The sequence below is a fragment of the Mus caroli genome, unplaced genomic scaffold (genome assembly GCF_978045245.1).
Source record: "Mus caroli unplaced genomic scaffold, Mus_caroli_1 scaffold_14, whole genome shotgun sequence".
Classification (NCBI taxonomy): Eukaryota; Metazoa; Chordata; class Mammalia; order Rodentia; family Muridae; genus Mus; species Mus caroli.
Window position 1 is genome coordinate 23,224,242 of NW_028227269.1, and position 13,614 is coordinate 23,237,855.

General features: G+C 42.6%; 1 long non-coding RNA gene across 1 annotated transcript in view; it reads left to right on the forward strand.

The window, feature by feature from the left end:
* Positions 1–561: 561 nt before the first annotated feature.
* Positions 562–13,614, forward strand: part of LOC115032797 (uncharacterized) — a 76,455-nt gene continuing 63,402 nt past the window's right edge. The window contains exons 1-2 of the long non-coding RNA XR_003838435.2: positions 562–623; positions 3,725–3,845. This is a non-coding gene — a long non-coding RNA (uncharacterized LOC115032797). The remainder of the gene's footprint in view (positions 624–3,724; positions 3,846–13,614) is intronic.

Genomic DNA, 13,614 nt, shown 5'->3' on the forward strand with positions numbered 1-13,614 from the left:
CATTTACTTATTATTTATTTTATAGAACTGGATATTGAACCCAGGGCCTCATCAGTGCTCAGCAAGCACCTCACCACTGGCCTGTATCCCCAGCCACCAGCTTCTATTTTTATTTCAAGGCAAGTTCTTTATTTAGTTGCCCAGCTGGCCTTGAACTTACTCTGTAACCCACAGAGAACTTGAACCTGGGATCCTCCTGCCTCAGACTCAACTCCCATGTTGCCAGGGCTTTAGGATTATGCTACCATGCATGTCTCAGCATCCCTAATTTCAATGAGTTTACAAAGTCCCTTTGCCCTATGAAATAACACAGTGACAAGCTCTGAGGATGAGAGTGTGTCCACACTCTTTGATGGTTCATTTTTCAGACAGCTATTTTTTTTTATTCTGTCAATTTTTGGAACATTTGAGACTTGGCCCTTGGCTCCTCGTCCCATTTTCTTTTCTAGCCAAATTTTACAAAAGGGACTCACTAAGGGCTATTAAGGTTTTAATCACTATCTATATTGGAGCCCAAATCTGTATCTATATCTTATCTGTCTATAGGTCTATGGGTTCACTTGGATGTCCAATATAGAAGATAAAGCCAATGAGAAGCTATGGATGTTGAGAATGGTGAAAGGGTGAGTGTGGGAGAAAGGGTCAGTGGGCTGGGAGACAACACAGGGAGCTGCCCTGGTGTAGGGGCAGAAGCGAGTGTCAGTTAGCCAGGTCTCATGCTGATGGAAGTGGACAGTATACATGCAGCTGGGGTGAAAGGGGAACTGGACAGGGGAAGTAGATAGGGCCATATTACAAACCGTTGTTGTTTACTTTCAAAGTAGCAAGCAGCTACCCAGGGAGTTTAAGCAAAAGGCGGTGGCCAGCAGCCCTCACCAGATGTGTCACATGGCTAAGGAAATTGGGAAAACACAAATGCCTCAATATCCAGAACTTAAGTGCCAAAGTGTAACCTAGAGGGACAGACATGAAATAAAAGCCACATACAATCAAGGCAAATCTAGCATTAACTAACATTGAAACTCTCTCTTGGAGGACTGGTCATAGGAACACTCTTGGGAAGGACCTGGACATCAGATGCTATAAGCTGACAGTCACCCTCCCTATAGAGGAGAACATGATCAACCTCGACAAGATCACAGCTATATTGGGCATGTCATGCTTTTTCAAGTACAGTGGGAAAGAAGTTTGCTTCACCCAGAGAGAAGCAACTCAGTTTTCCTAGGTGGAAGTTAAGGTTTGATCAATGCTTGCAGGTGACTATTTGTAGCTCAGAGAGTCCCAGGGTGTCCTTGGCTCTGCTCCGTGTTTGCTCACTCGCCTGCTGTCTGCTGTCTCCTTGATTTCTTGATTTCATTAGGAGATAGGAGCTTGTAATACTGTGGAGAAATGTAAAGCTATTAGTGGGTCATTGTTGAAGTCAGAGCATGCCCCGTTAAGCTTCTTAGAAAACCAGTGGTAGCCAATGATACAGGGATTAAGCGCTCTCTCTCTCTCTCTCTCTCTCTCTCTCTCTCTCTCTCTTTCTCTCTCTGTATGCTTGGTGAATGGGTCATGAACCAGTCTGTCATGAGGAACTTAAATGTGGTAAGCTCTGTCAGTAAGGGCACATGGGCTGTTGCTGAATTCAATGACTTTTCCTCTTACCTCTCTGTTTTGCTATTTTCCCAGACCCAAAGCACCATTTCCAAATGTTTCTGTCACCTTGGAGCAATGCTGGGTAGTCATTCAGGTGCTCCTAGGCTTCTGCTAATACTTAGAGTTGAAAGGATAGTTGGATATGATGGTTAGACTAGAGGATGGACAGATAAATGATAAAACATCATTTTAGGGCATGGCTGTGAAAGTGTGTGAGTGTCTGTGTGTGTGTGCATGTATATTGCATGTTCATATATGTGCATATTCAAGGCTGCCCATGCCTATGGGTAGCCATGCTGAGGCCAGAGGAAGACCTCAAGTGTTTGAAAGTATCTGCCCTTGTGATCCCTGGAAGTCAGATTTTTGACTGTGGGTCCATTCAGGTTGCCTGAGATCAGAGCCATGATCTAGGACTACTTCTTCCCCTCCTTCTACTAAATACTCTGAGGGCCGTGGATACCCCAGTATGATGGTGAGACCCACAGCGGAGCGTAGCCTGGTCATCCTTCCCCTGGGTGCAGTTCTCTGTGTAGTGACTCTGGACAAGTGTCTCAGTCGGTTCTTGTCTTGGCTTTCTTGGTTATAGCAGGAGGAATTCACATAGGGTGAATTTCATAGGCCATAGCGTATGTGATGTGGCAGCCACTCCTGGCTTTCTGTTATCTTTACCTCCAACTTCACCTCCCTTTATCTTTGTTCCTAAGCTGTTGAACAGCTGACACCTCTCCCTCAAGGTCCTTGAGTCCCAGCAGAGGACTTCACACCCAGGTTGGCGAGCCTTTTGCTCAGAAGGAACAGTGGGCTGGCGGGTGTTCTCTTCTTGTTTAACAGATATTTTTAGCTTTTCTAAAAGCTTCTCACTCACTCCAAGTCTTAAAAAGGACGAAACTCTTCCAAAAATGTTAATGTTCTGACGGGAGTTGAGAAGAGTGTTTTTTTTTCCCTCTTCCCCAAATAATTCCTCACTGACATGGTGAAGGGGAAGCTGGAGTGTAGGGGCACCATACTAGATCCCAAGAGCTAGGGAAGTGGGCTCTGTGAGCTGGTAGTAGGTGAGCTTTCTCAATCAAATTGGTCCTGAATATTTTGGGTTGATCTTGCATGGCTGTGTGTGTAGGGTGTGCACGTGACAGAATCCTGAGGTAAACTAAGGGTTCCTATTCACCAACCATCCTCCTGGTAAATGTGACTTTTTTAAGTCGCAAGGCCATGTTGATGGCAGCAGGGGTGGTCAGAGAATCTGGCCCCAAAGCTGAAATGAAAAGTGACCCCAAACTGAAGCAACAGTTGGCATAGCTGTCAAGACTCAGTTTGAGATGGCCCAGAGGTTAATGTATACTGCTCTTGTGGAGGACAAGGGTTCCACCCCTAGCCTCCAGTCTGGGTGGCTTACAATCACCTATAAATCCAGCTCCATAGGATTCGGTGGCCTTTTCTGGCTTCCACAGGCACCTTTAATCATGTGGGATTTCCCCTTCATGCATATACACATATTCAAAACAAAATCTTTCGAAGAGTCTCTTCAAGACGATGTGGTCCAGCTGTAAAATGTTCAAGTTTATAGCTCCTTCTGTCTGCTCCACAAGCTATCTGAGGTCCTTTGTCCTCAGTGGTCACTTATTCCCTGGGCTCAAGTACCTACCATGGAAGACAAGATGGTGAGTCACATCCACACATGCTCCCCAGGGTGACAGGAAAGAGGGAGAGAAGCACCCAGTCAAGTAGTCCTCTGGTGACTACTAGCATCTTTATACATTATTGCTGTCCTAACTCTTTAGGACAGTCTTGGAATTGGGTCTAATTTATATTTTTGATTCCCTAAAATTAAGTGTAAACTAGTCGCTTGGTAATTGCTAAGCTGTTGGATCTCAGACCTTTTGATTTGTGTCTTTCAGAGCTAATTCAAAACTTGCTAATATTCTGAAATAATGATTTGGCCCCGTATCTTGATGAAAAAAAAAAAACAAAACAAAAAACAAATAGAACAACAACAAGAAAACAACCACGATTTAGTTTCATTTACATCAAACTCAAAGCACATTGTGAATGCAGCCTCTTCAAGGGGATACTTGCTATTCCTTTGCAGAGATTGTTTATATCAACATCAGTCCAAGATCAAAGAATATCTCCCTCTAGCCCATGATGCTCAGTCCCATTTTCCAGAAGTCAACAGTAGAGGCAGATGTCTGAGTGAATGCCTGAGTCAGGTAAGTGGTGGTGGTGGTGGGGGGGGGCGCAAATGTCCTCCTTTCATCCTGTATGTAGCTCACTTTTTTTTTTCAATTGAAATTATGGAATGATGTTACTCCTTTGGTAGAGTTTTTAGGAGACAGCTTTGTCTAGTCACAGTTGTTTCTCAATACTTTGAGGCCAGCTGAGAGCTGAGGTTCTTGCAGTCACAATATGATAGTGCTGGGATATATGGACTTAAGTCTGAATTCATAGCAGCCTGTGGGACTGCAGAGAGATCCAGAATGTTTGACTTAGTGGTAGTGTCTGCTTTTTTTTTTTTTTTTTTTTTTTTTTTTTTTAGATTGGGTAGAGAGGGCCTGTTCTGGGCACTATGGAGGTGCTTTCCATGTGTTCTTATAGCCCTATCCCAAGGCAGGTGTTATGAGTCTTTCATTTCAGAAATTGAGGAACATCCTGGGGTATGTTCTTAGGTCTTCCTGAAGGTAATGCTAATACATGTTGGCCACTAAAAGCATAATCATAATAGACTCTAGGGTCATAAATATGAAAGCTTAAGATGGCAGAAGGTTGATGTTTATATTTTGGAGAAATTGGTACTTAAAAGACAAAGGAATAGACATATATTGGTTTCTTGTGCTTAAGCAAATCTTTCTGTTCAATAAAATTTACCATAGACATACAAAGTAGATGATATTGTCGTTATTTGTAGATAAGACTTTGGATAATTTGCCCAGATGTTTGTATGTTTGTATAATGTCTGAGAAAAGATGGTCATGGGGTCAGGTTTAAGGGATATATCTTAGGACTTGAGCCATGACTGAAATAGACTTTGCCAAGCAAGGCTTGCTCGGCTTGTGTTTGATCATCCACTGGAGCAACACACTACCTCACTAGGAAGGGATTTCATTCAGTCCTCTGTGGAGTATCATTGTACATAAGAACCAGTTTCTAGGTACACACACACACACACACACACACACACACACACACACACACACAGAGAGAGAGAGAGAGAGAGAGAGAGAGAGAGAGAGAGAGAGAGAGAGAGAGAGAGAGAGAGAGAAACAGACACGGACACACATACCACCCCCACCACTACTACCAAAACCAAAAACAGGAGAAGGAATCAAAAATCAAGATTTAAATAATCAGTTGTCAGAAAGAATGTATGAAGACTAAAGGACCGTTAATCAATTTGTTAAAGAAATTAAAGAAAAATATAGGCACCATAGATGAAATGAGACAGATTTTTTTTTACACAATAATTTGGTTGCAATCTGCAAAAACAAAATGTAGAGTTAGAATCCATAACCAAAGGGGAAAATTAGGACTAAAAAGTGCAGTAGTAGAGATAGTAGAGATAGTAAGCCCATTAGATATGCAGAAGTCTTGGGGAGACCTCCATGACTCTCCTCATACCATTTTGGAGCACATTGTATGTGCTTCACTCATAGCGGGATGGGCTTCCAAAATGCAAACCTCTTGTGTTAGTTGGCTAGTTCTGTCACAGAAAGGGCCACAAATTGGGTCACTAATGCAACAGGATGGAGCTTGAAGTCAGAAGTCAAGAGCTGCTAAGGTTCTTTCTAAAGACCCCATTGGTAACCCCATTACACATCAGTCTCCTAGCTTCTGCTGATTTGTTGGCTATGTCTGGTGGTGGTTGACTGTAGAACACCACCTCATTCTCTGCCTTCATCTTCATGAGGTTTTCCTGCCTCATTCACCAGCATCCCCCTGTACAGCTTTCACCCGGTGTTCAGATTTCCCTTCCATGAGGACTGTGATCAATAATCTTGGTTGTCAAATTGATGGGATCTGGAAGAGATAAGCTTCTGGGTACACCTGGGAGGTATTTATTTGATTGACCAGGTTATCTGAAGTGGAAGGACCCATCTTGAGTATAGGTGGCCCTTCAGATAGCATCCCAGATGAAAGGGAGTCTGAGAGAAAAGCTCTCTTCTTTGTCTCATTGCCTTCCAATGTGGACTGAAGACCAGTGGCTGCCCCCAAATCCTCTAGACTTTCAGTTTCAGGTTGGGCATGCTTAGGCATCTGACCTTGTGTACTGAACAGCTACTGGGTTCTCAGCTTTTCTAGTATGAAGACAGCTATTGTTGGCCTGCCTAGACCATGTTGCATAAGCAATCTAATAAATCCCATTGACTATAGCTTAATTTCATGGGTTCTGATTCTCTAGATAAACCTGACTGATACAAAGATACAGGCTATCTTCTATTAAGATCCACTCTAAATAGTTCATTTTAACTGTACCCCTCTGTGGACATTATTTCCAAATGAAGACAAATCATAGGCCCTGGAGACAGGCATTTCAGTATATCTTTGTTGAGGGAGGCTCTTTGTTCCTAACCCCCGAGTCATCTAACATTTTATCTGAACATGCTGTATGCTTGCAATCATGAGTTAGTACGAATAAATTTTAAAGACATCAAGTAGTAGAGGCCTTATTTGTATGATGCTCTCCTTGACACTCTTCAACTCTTTCTGGTGACAGTTAACGGGTTCTTCCTTTACTCTTCTGGGGAAAGCTTTCAAGTTTCATTTACCCCTTACTTGAGAGTGTATAATGTTTGCTATAATAGATTCTCACAAAAAAATGAAACTTTGGTAGAAAGAATAATTTTATTTCTTTATTATAAACCTTATTATAAAAAAAGACTTGCAAATAAGGAACACCACGTACCCAAATTAACCAGATCCAAAGACTATGCATCTCAATAAACCCCTGTACAGTTGGAATAACCATCCCAAAGCCATGGAGATTTACATTGAGCTTCACACTTTCACTGTGGAATTATTGCATGAACTTATCCAATACCAAAACATCACCAGCAAAATCTATGGCAGAATTATCCCAGGAAAAATAATTAGCTTTACATCCGTTTTCAAAACTCACTTCTGTTGCCTGCAGTCAGTTCTTCTGCCCTATTATTTAGCCTTTCTGGTTCAAGGATTGTTTTACTGAGTTTTTTTTTGTTTGTTTGTTTTTTTTTTTTTGTTTTTTTGTTTTTTTGTTTTTTTTTGTTTTTTTTTTGTCTCCTTTCTTTATACCCCCAATTTTTATTTCTCAAATCTTCTTATAGAGCAGATGATAAATAAACACATTTTGAATTCTCCTGACCTCTTTGTAAAACATAAAATCCTTCACTAAGTGAATGCAAACTTTCTGATCAAAGATCAGCATGTAAGTCCTAGAAACTCATAAGCTATGTGGGATCCCCATGAGTGTGAAACCCACAGCATCCCTCATTGCCTTCCCTGTCTTTCTCACGACTGTCACAAAACTGGAAGCTTTTGCAATGATGTCTGCCAGTGCACAGAGTCTCAGGTCGTTAAGCAGAAATTGACTGACATCTGGGGTGTGGAGACATTTGCCCACAGAATATGGCCTCGTTCACTTGGGATGAGTCATGTCTCTAAGTCTTGGCCCAGGAGCAAACAGTTGGATGTTCCAGGGAATTCTGCCCTGGTTTCTTCCAACCATGAAATGCTCTTTTTGGAAGTGGTAGGATTAAGGGATGTGCAGAAGGCCCTTCTTTTGTTGTTGTTTTTCTTGTTGTGTATGTTCTTTGTTTTTTGTTTTTAATTTTAAATTTTTATTAGATATTTTCTTTATTTACATTTCAAATGTTATCCCCTTTCCTGGTTTCCCCTCCAAAAATACCCTATCTCCTCCCCACTCCCCCTGCTCACCAACCCACCCACTCCTGCTTCCTGGCCCTGGCATTCCCCTATACCGGGGCATAGAACCTTCACAGGACCAAGGGCCTCTCCTCCCATTGAAAATTAACTGATCTCATTCTCAATCTCTCTCTGTCTCTGTCTCTGTCTCTGTCTCTGTCTCTGTCTCTGTCTCTCTCTCTGTCTCTGTCTCTCTCTCTTTCTCTCTCTCGAGTTCCTTATTTAGGGTTTTTATTGCTGTGAAGAGACACCATGACCAAGGCAACTCTTACAAAATAAAATATTTAAATGGGGCTTTCTTGCAGTTTCAGAGGGCTAGTTCATTATCATTATGGCAGGGAAGGTGCCCACATGTAGGCATGGTGCTGGAGAAGTGGCTGAAAGCTTTACATCCTGACCCACAGGCAACAGGTAGAAAGCCACTTGCCCTGGTATGGGATTTTAAACTCAAAGCCCACCTTGCCAATGAGATGGATGTTCCAACAAGACCATACCGTCTAATCCTTCTCAATCAGTTCAGCAACTGGGGACTAAGCATGCACATATATGAGCCAATGGGGACTATTATCCAAACCAGCACAGTGGTGAGGGTTGGACATGGAGCTCAGTTCATGCTGCAGAAGCACTCCACTACTAAGCTCCAGCTACACCCAGAGCAAGAGGCTTCGCAGCTTCTCCAGAACCTAGCACAAATGACTTTATTTTTCTTCTGTATTGCGGATGGTTCTCAGAACCTTGCATGTGCTAAACAAGTACTCCACCACTGAGCTATGTCCTCAGCTCTGGGCTTACATTGAAGGGATCTCTGTTTTCTTGAAATTCACAGTTGGCTATGATTTTTCTAGACTCTATGAATTGTCTTGCTTTATATCACACTCAGTCAACTCCCCCAGGCATCTGATGCTACACTTATGAGCAAATGTTCAAGGAAAAAAAAAGATCGTTTTTTATCCATTCTCCACTTCTAGGTCACAGATCAGCTAGGTTCAGCATAGATTTCTCTTAGCATGTGTTAGCCTAGGATCTTGAAGATGACTTAGTTGATAAAATGCTTGCCAAGAAGCCATGAGGACCCACATTAGATCCCTAGAACAGGCCTGGATTACACCTTTAATTCCAGCCCTGAGGAAGTGGTCAGTCAACCTGGCTCAGTGGATAAGCGCCATTCTACCTCAAAACTAAAGTAGACCATCATTAAGGAAGATGCCCCACATCAACCTTTGCCTTCCACACTCTTACACACACATATACCACACACACACACACACACAAAATATGTATATGTATATATGTAAATGAAAAATAAATTTAAACAAAATAAGTCCTATTCCAAATTTATATATATATATATATATATATATATATATATATATATATATTTTTTTTTTTAGAAACCTGATAAATTTGGCTGAAATTTAGGAATTCCCTATATCCTTTTGACACTCTGGTGAAGGAATTTGACCTTAAGAGCTTGATTCTGTGGACAAGCCTAGATTTGCACAGTGTTCACAGCTCTAGGCTTACCAAGCAGTGTCAGGAGGCTACTTGGCACCCATTTCTTTTTCAGTTAAAGGGGCAGGAATGCCATGGGTGCCCTTCTCAAGTGACTGGAGTGTTTTTTTTTTAAAACAAAGTACACTTGGAGGCCATCAGATAGGGTTCTCGATGTGAGTGGCAGCAGTAGCTCACAAGTTTGCTTCATCTCTGTGGTAGACTCTTCATGATTCATATGACTGGGTGCATGGAGAAATAGACCCCGAGGGAGGTCAAGCAGTTGGTCCAATGGCAGAGAAGCTCAGAAGCCAGGGTGACTGAGTTTAGAGCTTCAGTCATCCCTCTCTGGCATCCACAGACCTGTAAGGGGAGGAGTTTAGATACACGCCTAGACTTTCATCAGGTTTGTGTGTGATATAGCTCAGCCTGTGTGGTGCCGTGTATCACTTACCTCTACAATACTCTACCACACTTTGAAGAGTTGTTTCGGCATAACGGAAACTTCCATTTCCCATCAACAAATGACCTTTTATTAGCTGGTGAGAGCAGCTCACAGACCAGTGATTCAGTATCATGTGTTGTTGAGCAGGCTTGCCACCACCTGCCTGTTCCCCGCCGCTCAGCTCCCTCCCTCACACTTTAAGACAGGGAGTTGCAGGGGATAAAGCATAAGGCCCTTGTTAATTGCAAATTAATAGTGCCAGGAGTATATACAGATGGTACCTGAAGTTGGTTGCCGAAGGCATCATATTCTAGTCTATTTTCCTTTCCTGTAACTCGACCGTTCATCAAGGAAAGAAGAGTAGGCCTTAGCGCCTGTTCAGCTCAGCATTTGTGCAGGAGGAAACACATGCTTTATCTCTGCTTACCTTTGTGCTTATCTTATAAGCTGGGTGGATTTTGCTTTATTTGCTTATTAATGTTAAGCGGTTTCATGTTTCATGGTTTATAGGACCCAGGTGCAGCTCTCTGACCAGGCATACTGTGTGTATCTGATGAGAATTTCCTAGTCAATATTGTGTTGTATTGGTTTGTACATTCTAAAGCAGTTCCCCATAGGCTGGCATTGTAGTCAGATCATGTGATCACATCTGTGCTTTGAGTGGCACTTCAAGGACATTTATCAAATGAAGTTTTTGTTTGTTTGTTTGTTTAAGATTTTTTTAAAGAAATAAGAATCATGTCAATTGCCAGAGTCAATTAATTAAATGCAAAATTCAGAATTTGTAACACAGAACAACCACTGTGCCAAACCAGCTGACTCAAGACAAAGCTCATTCGCCATTTGTCCAGAGCTCACAGGGACTCTAACTTCAAAGATTCCATGCTGCTTCTATGCATGGCTCTGTGGAAGACACACTGTCTCCCAAGATTATTACCAAACGAGAGACTTTTCACCTTAGAATGAGCAGCAATAACTTGGATATCATGACAGACCTTGAAGTTGATTTTAAGTGTAAGGATCATTTTTGTCACATTTGCTAATGAGGACAATGCTGTCTTTGCTCATGTCACTGGAAAGCAGATTTTGAGTGGTCTCCAATCATTGTAGCATATACTGTCCTGGACAATGTCCTTGGGTGTCCTGGTAAGAGTCTCCAGGGCTGTGGTGGGATCTTTCTAGAGAGAAGGTAGGTCAGCAGAGAGTGCATCTTGTGAGAGGTGCACAGAGGTGGGCAGACAGAGTGTAGTGAATAGCCAAGGCCATTATTTTCAGCCTGGGGACCTGAAGACTGGCAAGGCTTCTAAAACAGGATCCTGCCAAGAGTTTGGAAGCAGAAAGTGGGGCTCAATTCATGAGCTAACTTCTAACACCTTCCCATAATCCTTTCCTCCACCCCCTCTCTCCCTCTCCTCTGAGCAGGTGGGTCCCCACCCCCTGGGTATCCCCTCACCCTGGCACATTAAATCTCTGCGAGGCTAGGTGCATCTTCTCCCACTGAGGCCAGGCAAGGAAGCCCAGCTAGAACATATCCCATGAATAGGCAACAGCTCTTGGGATAGCCTCTGATCTAGTTGTTCAGGACCCACCAAGCTGCACATCTGCTACATATGTGCTGCGAAGCCTAGGTCCAACCTGTATATGGTCTTTTGTTGGTGGGTCAGTCTCTGAGAGTCCCAAGGGTCCAGGTTAGTTGACTCTGTTGGTCTTTCTGTGGAGTTCTGATCCTCTTTGGGGGCACAACTCTTCCCCCTATTCTTCCATCAGACTCCCCAAGCTTCTACCACTGTTTTGTTGTGGGTGTCTGCATCTGTCTAAGTCAGTTTCTGGGTGGAGCCTCTCAGAGGACAGCCATCTAGATCCATGTCTATAAGCATAACAGAGTATCATTAATAGTGTCAAGGATTAGTGCTCGCTCATGGGATGGGTCTCAAGTTGGCTGTTCCCTCAGTCTTTGCTCCATCCCCTGTCCCTGCATTTCTTGTAGACAGGATAACATTTGGGGGGAAAGTTTTATAGGTGGGTTGGTGTCCCACTGCTCCTCTGGGGTTACTGCCTGTCTACAGGAGGTGGCCTCTTCAGGTTCCATGTTCCCAGTGCTGTGAGTCAGAGGGGTGAGTCTTAACATAATGCAACTATACTCGGGAAGTGACAGAAACCCCTTCTATCTAATAGGGAATAATTACCCCACATGGCCGCAGTCCACCTGCTTCTGAGGCAGCCCCTTGAACTGGTCAGGGTGTCTTTCTACAGCAGTTATATCAAATTCTAAGAACCCCGTGAGCCCTGTCTACACTAACTCTGTAAGCTTGGCCAACAGTGTGATAAATCCTCACCATGCCTAAGTTCAATTGCATCTTCGGCAGCTGTCTCTCAACTCTCAAATTAAACCTGAAAGCAGTTTTTCTTACTGCGGGGAGGAAAATGTGCTATGTGGGGGGAGATAATCTTCCGGGCAAATTAACAGATAAGGGTCTACCAGGTGACAAAACACCTAATCTCTTTATCACAGCCAAGGCATTTTTACCAAGCCAGAAAATAATATAGAAATGTCTTCTTACTTTCAATGTGATTTTCAAGATGGAGATCAGAAATTAAAATGAAACTGGAACTTATTGTAAATAGAAACTTCTCTCTCTCTCTCCCTATATATATATGTATATATATATACACATATAATATAGTAATTGATAGATAAACACACACATATATATATATGTATATGTATATATATTTCATTTCCCACATTTTTATGAGGTTATAAAGATGCCCGAGGAACAAAACTTTTTCTGATGGTAATAGAATGAGCAATGAGGCTATTTCTAAACAGCATTTTCAGAATATTAATTGTTGCTGAGATAACTATCCTGTCACTTCAGGGCCTATGTTGAGGCTTAAAATCAGAGCTGGAGAATTAATGCAGCCGTTCATTATACAGCCAGAAGCCGCATCGTTTACCAGTTCATTATGGCTCAAATCAGAAGCTGTATTCCCCCAGCCTCCCCAGGGTTATGAATCAGATTAGGGAGCCATATCATTCTACAAAATAGTATCTCAAGGTTCCTTCCTCGCACACTGCACAGTGTTTCTTATTAACAGGTCCTATGTTGGAGAGCTGGTAGGTCCTCCCCCTCCCCCTCCCCCTCCAACTCTTTCCTCTCCTCCTCCTTTTCCTCCTCTTCCTCTGCCACACTATGCTCTTCTTTGAGTCTGCTACCTTCTGAGGAGGTATGGCAGGAGCTTTCCCATCCCCAAATTAAGCCATGTAGTTAACCACTCAGATATCAGCTGCCGAATATGGGGTGTCCCCTAGCTAACTTGGGCTTTGCTGGAACTGTTGTTTCCTGGGACAAAGCCACAGGCACTGTCTAGACAACACAAGCGGACACTGGAAAGTAAGAAAAATACCAAATTCCCATGTTGTTTACAGATAACAACTTGAAGTAGAGCTTCCTGTACTATACAATCAGTTTGGACCTTGTTCCAACATTTTACTTTTAACGAATTTTAGTGAAGTTTTATCTGAATGAGCAACAGTGTTCCAGGCTTGGGGTCACAACCACAAATGAAGTTTTCTTTAGAGCCATTACCAGGGGCCAAAGGATAATCCTGGTTCTCCAGCTGGGTTACTTCCTGTCCAAACAGCTAGGCAACAGCTTGCTTTTATTTTGCTATTTTGTTTTATGTATGTATGTATGTATGTATGTATGTATGTATGTATGTATTTTCAGTTTCTTTTAAAGCTTTATTAGCATGTCTTACTAACTAGACATTATACTGGGTTTTATTGTGACATTTTTCATGGGTGTTTATAATGAGCTTTGATTTATGCTCTTTTCATTGTCCTCTCTCACTCCCAATGACTCTTTCCTCTTCCCTAACTAACTGTGATGGTTTGTATATGCTCAGTCCAGGGAGTGACACTATTAGAAGGTGTGGTCTTGTCAGAGTGTGGCCTTGTTGGAGTAGGTGTATCACTGTGGGCATGGGCTTGAAGACCCCTAGTCCTAGTTGCCTGGGAGCCAGTCTTCTTCTATTTGACTTCCAAACAAGATGTAGAACTCTCAGCTTCTCCTGCACCATGCCTGCCTGGACACTGCCATGCTCCCACCTTGATAGTAATGGACTGAAACTCTGAACCTGTA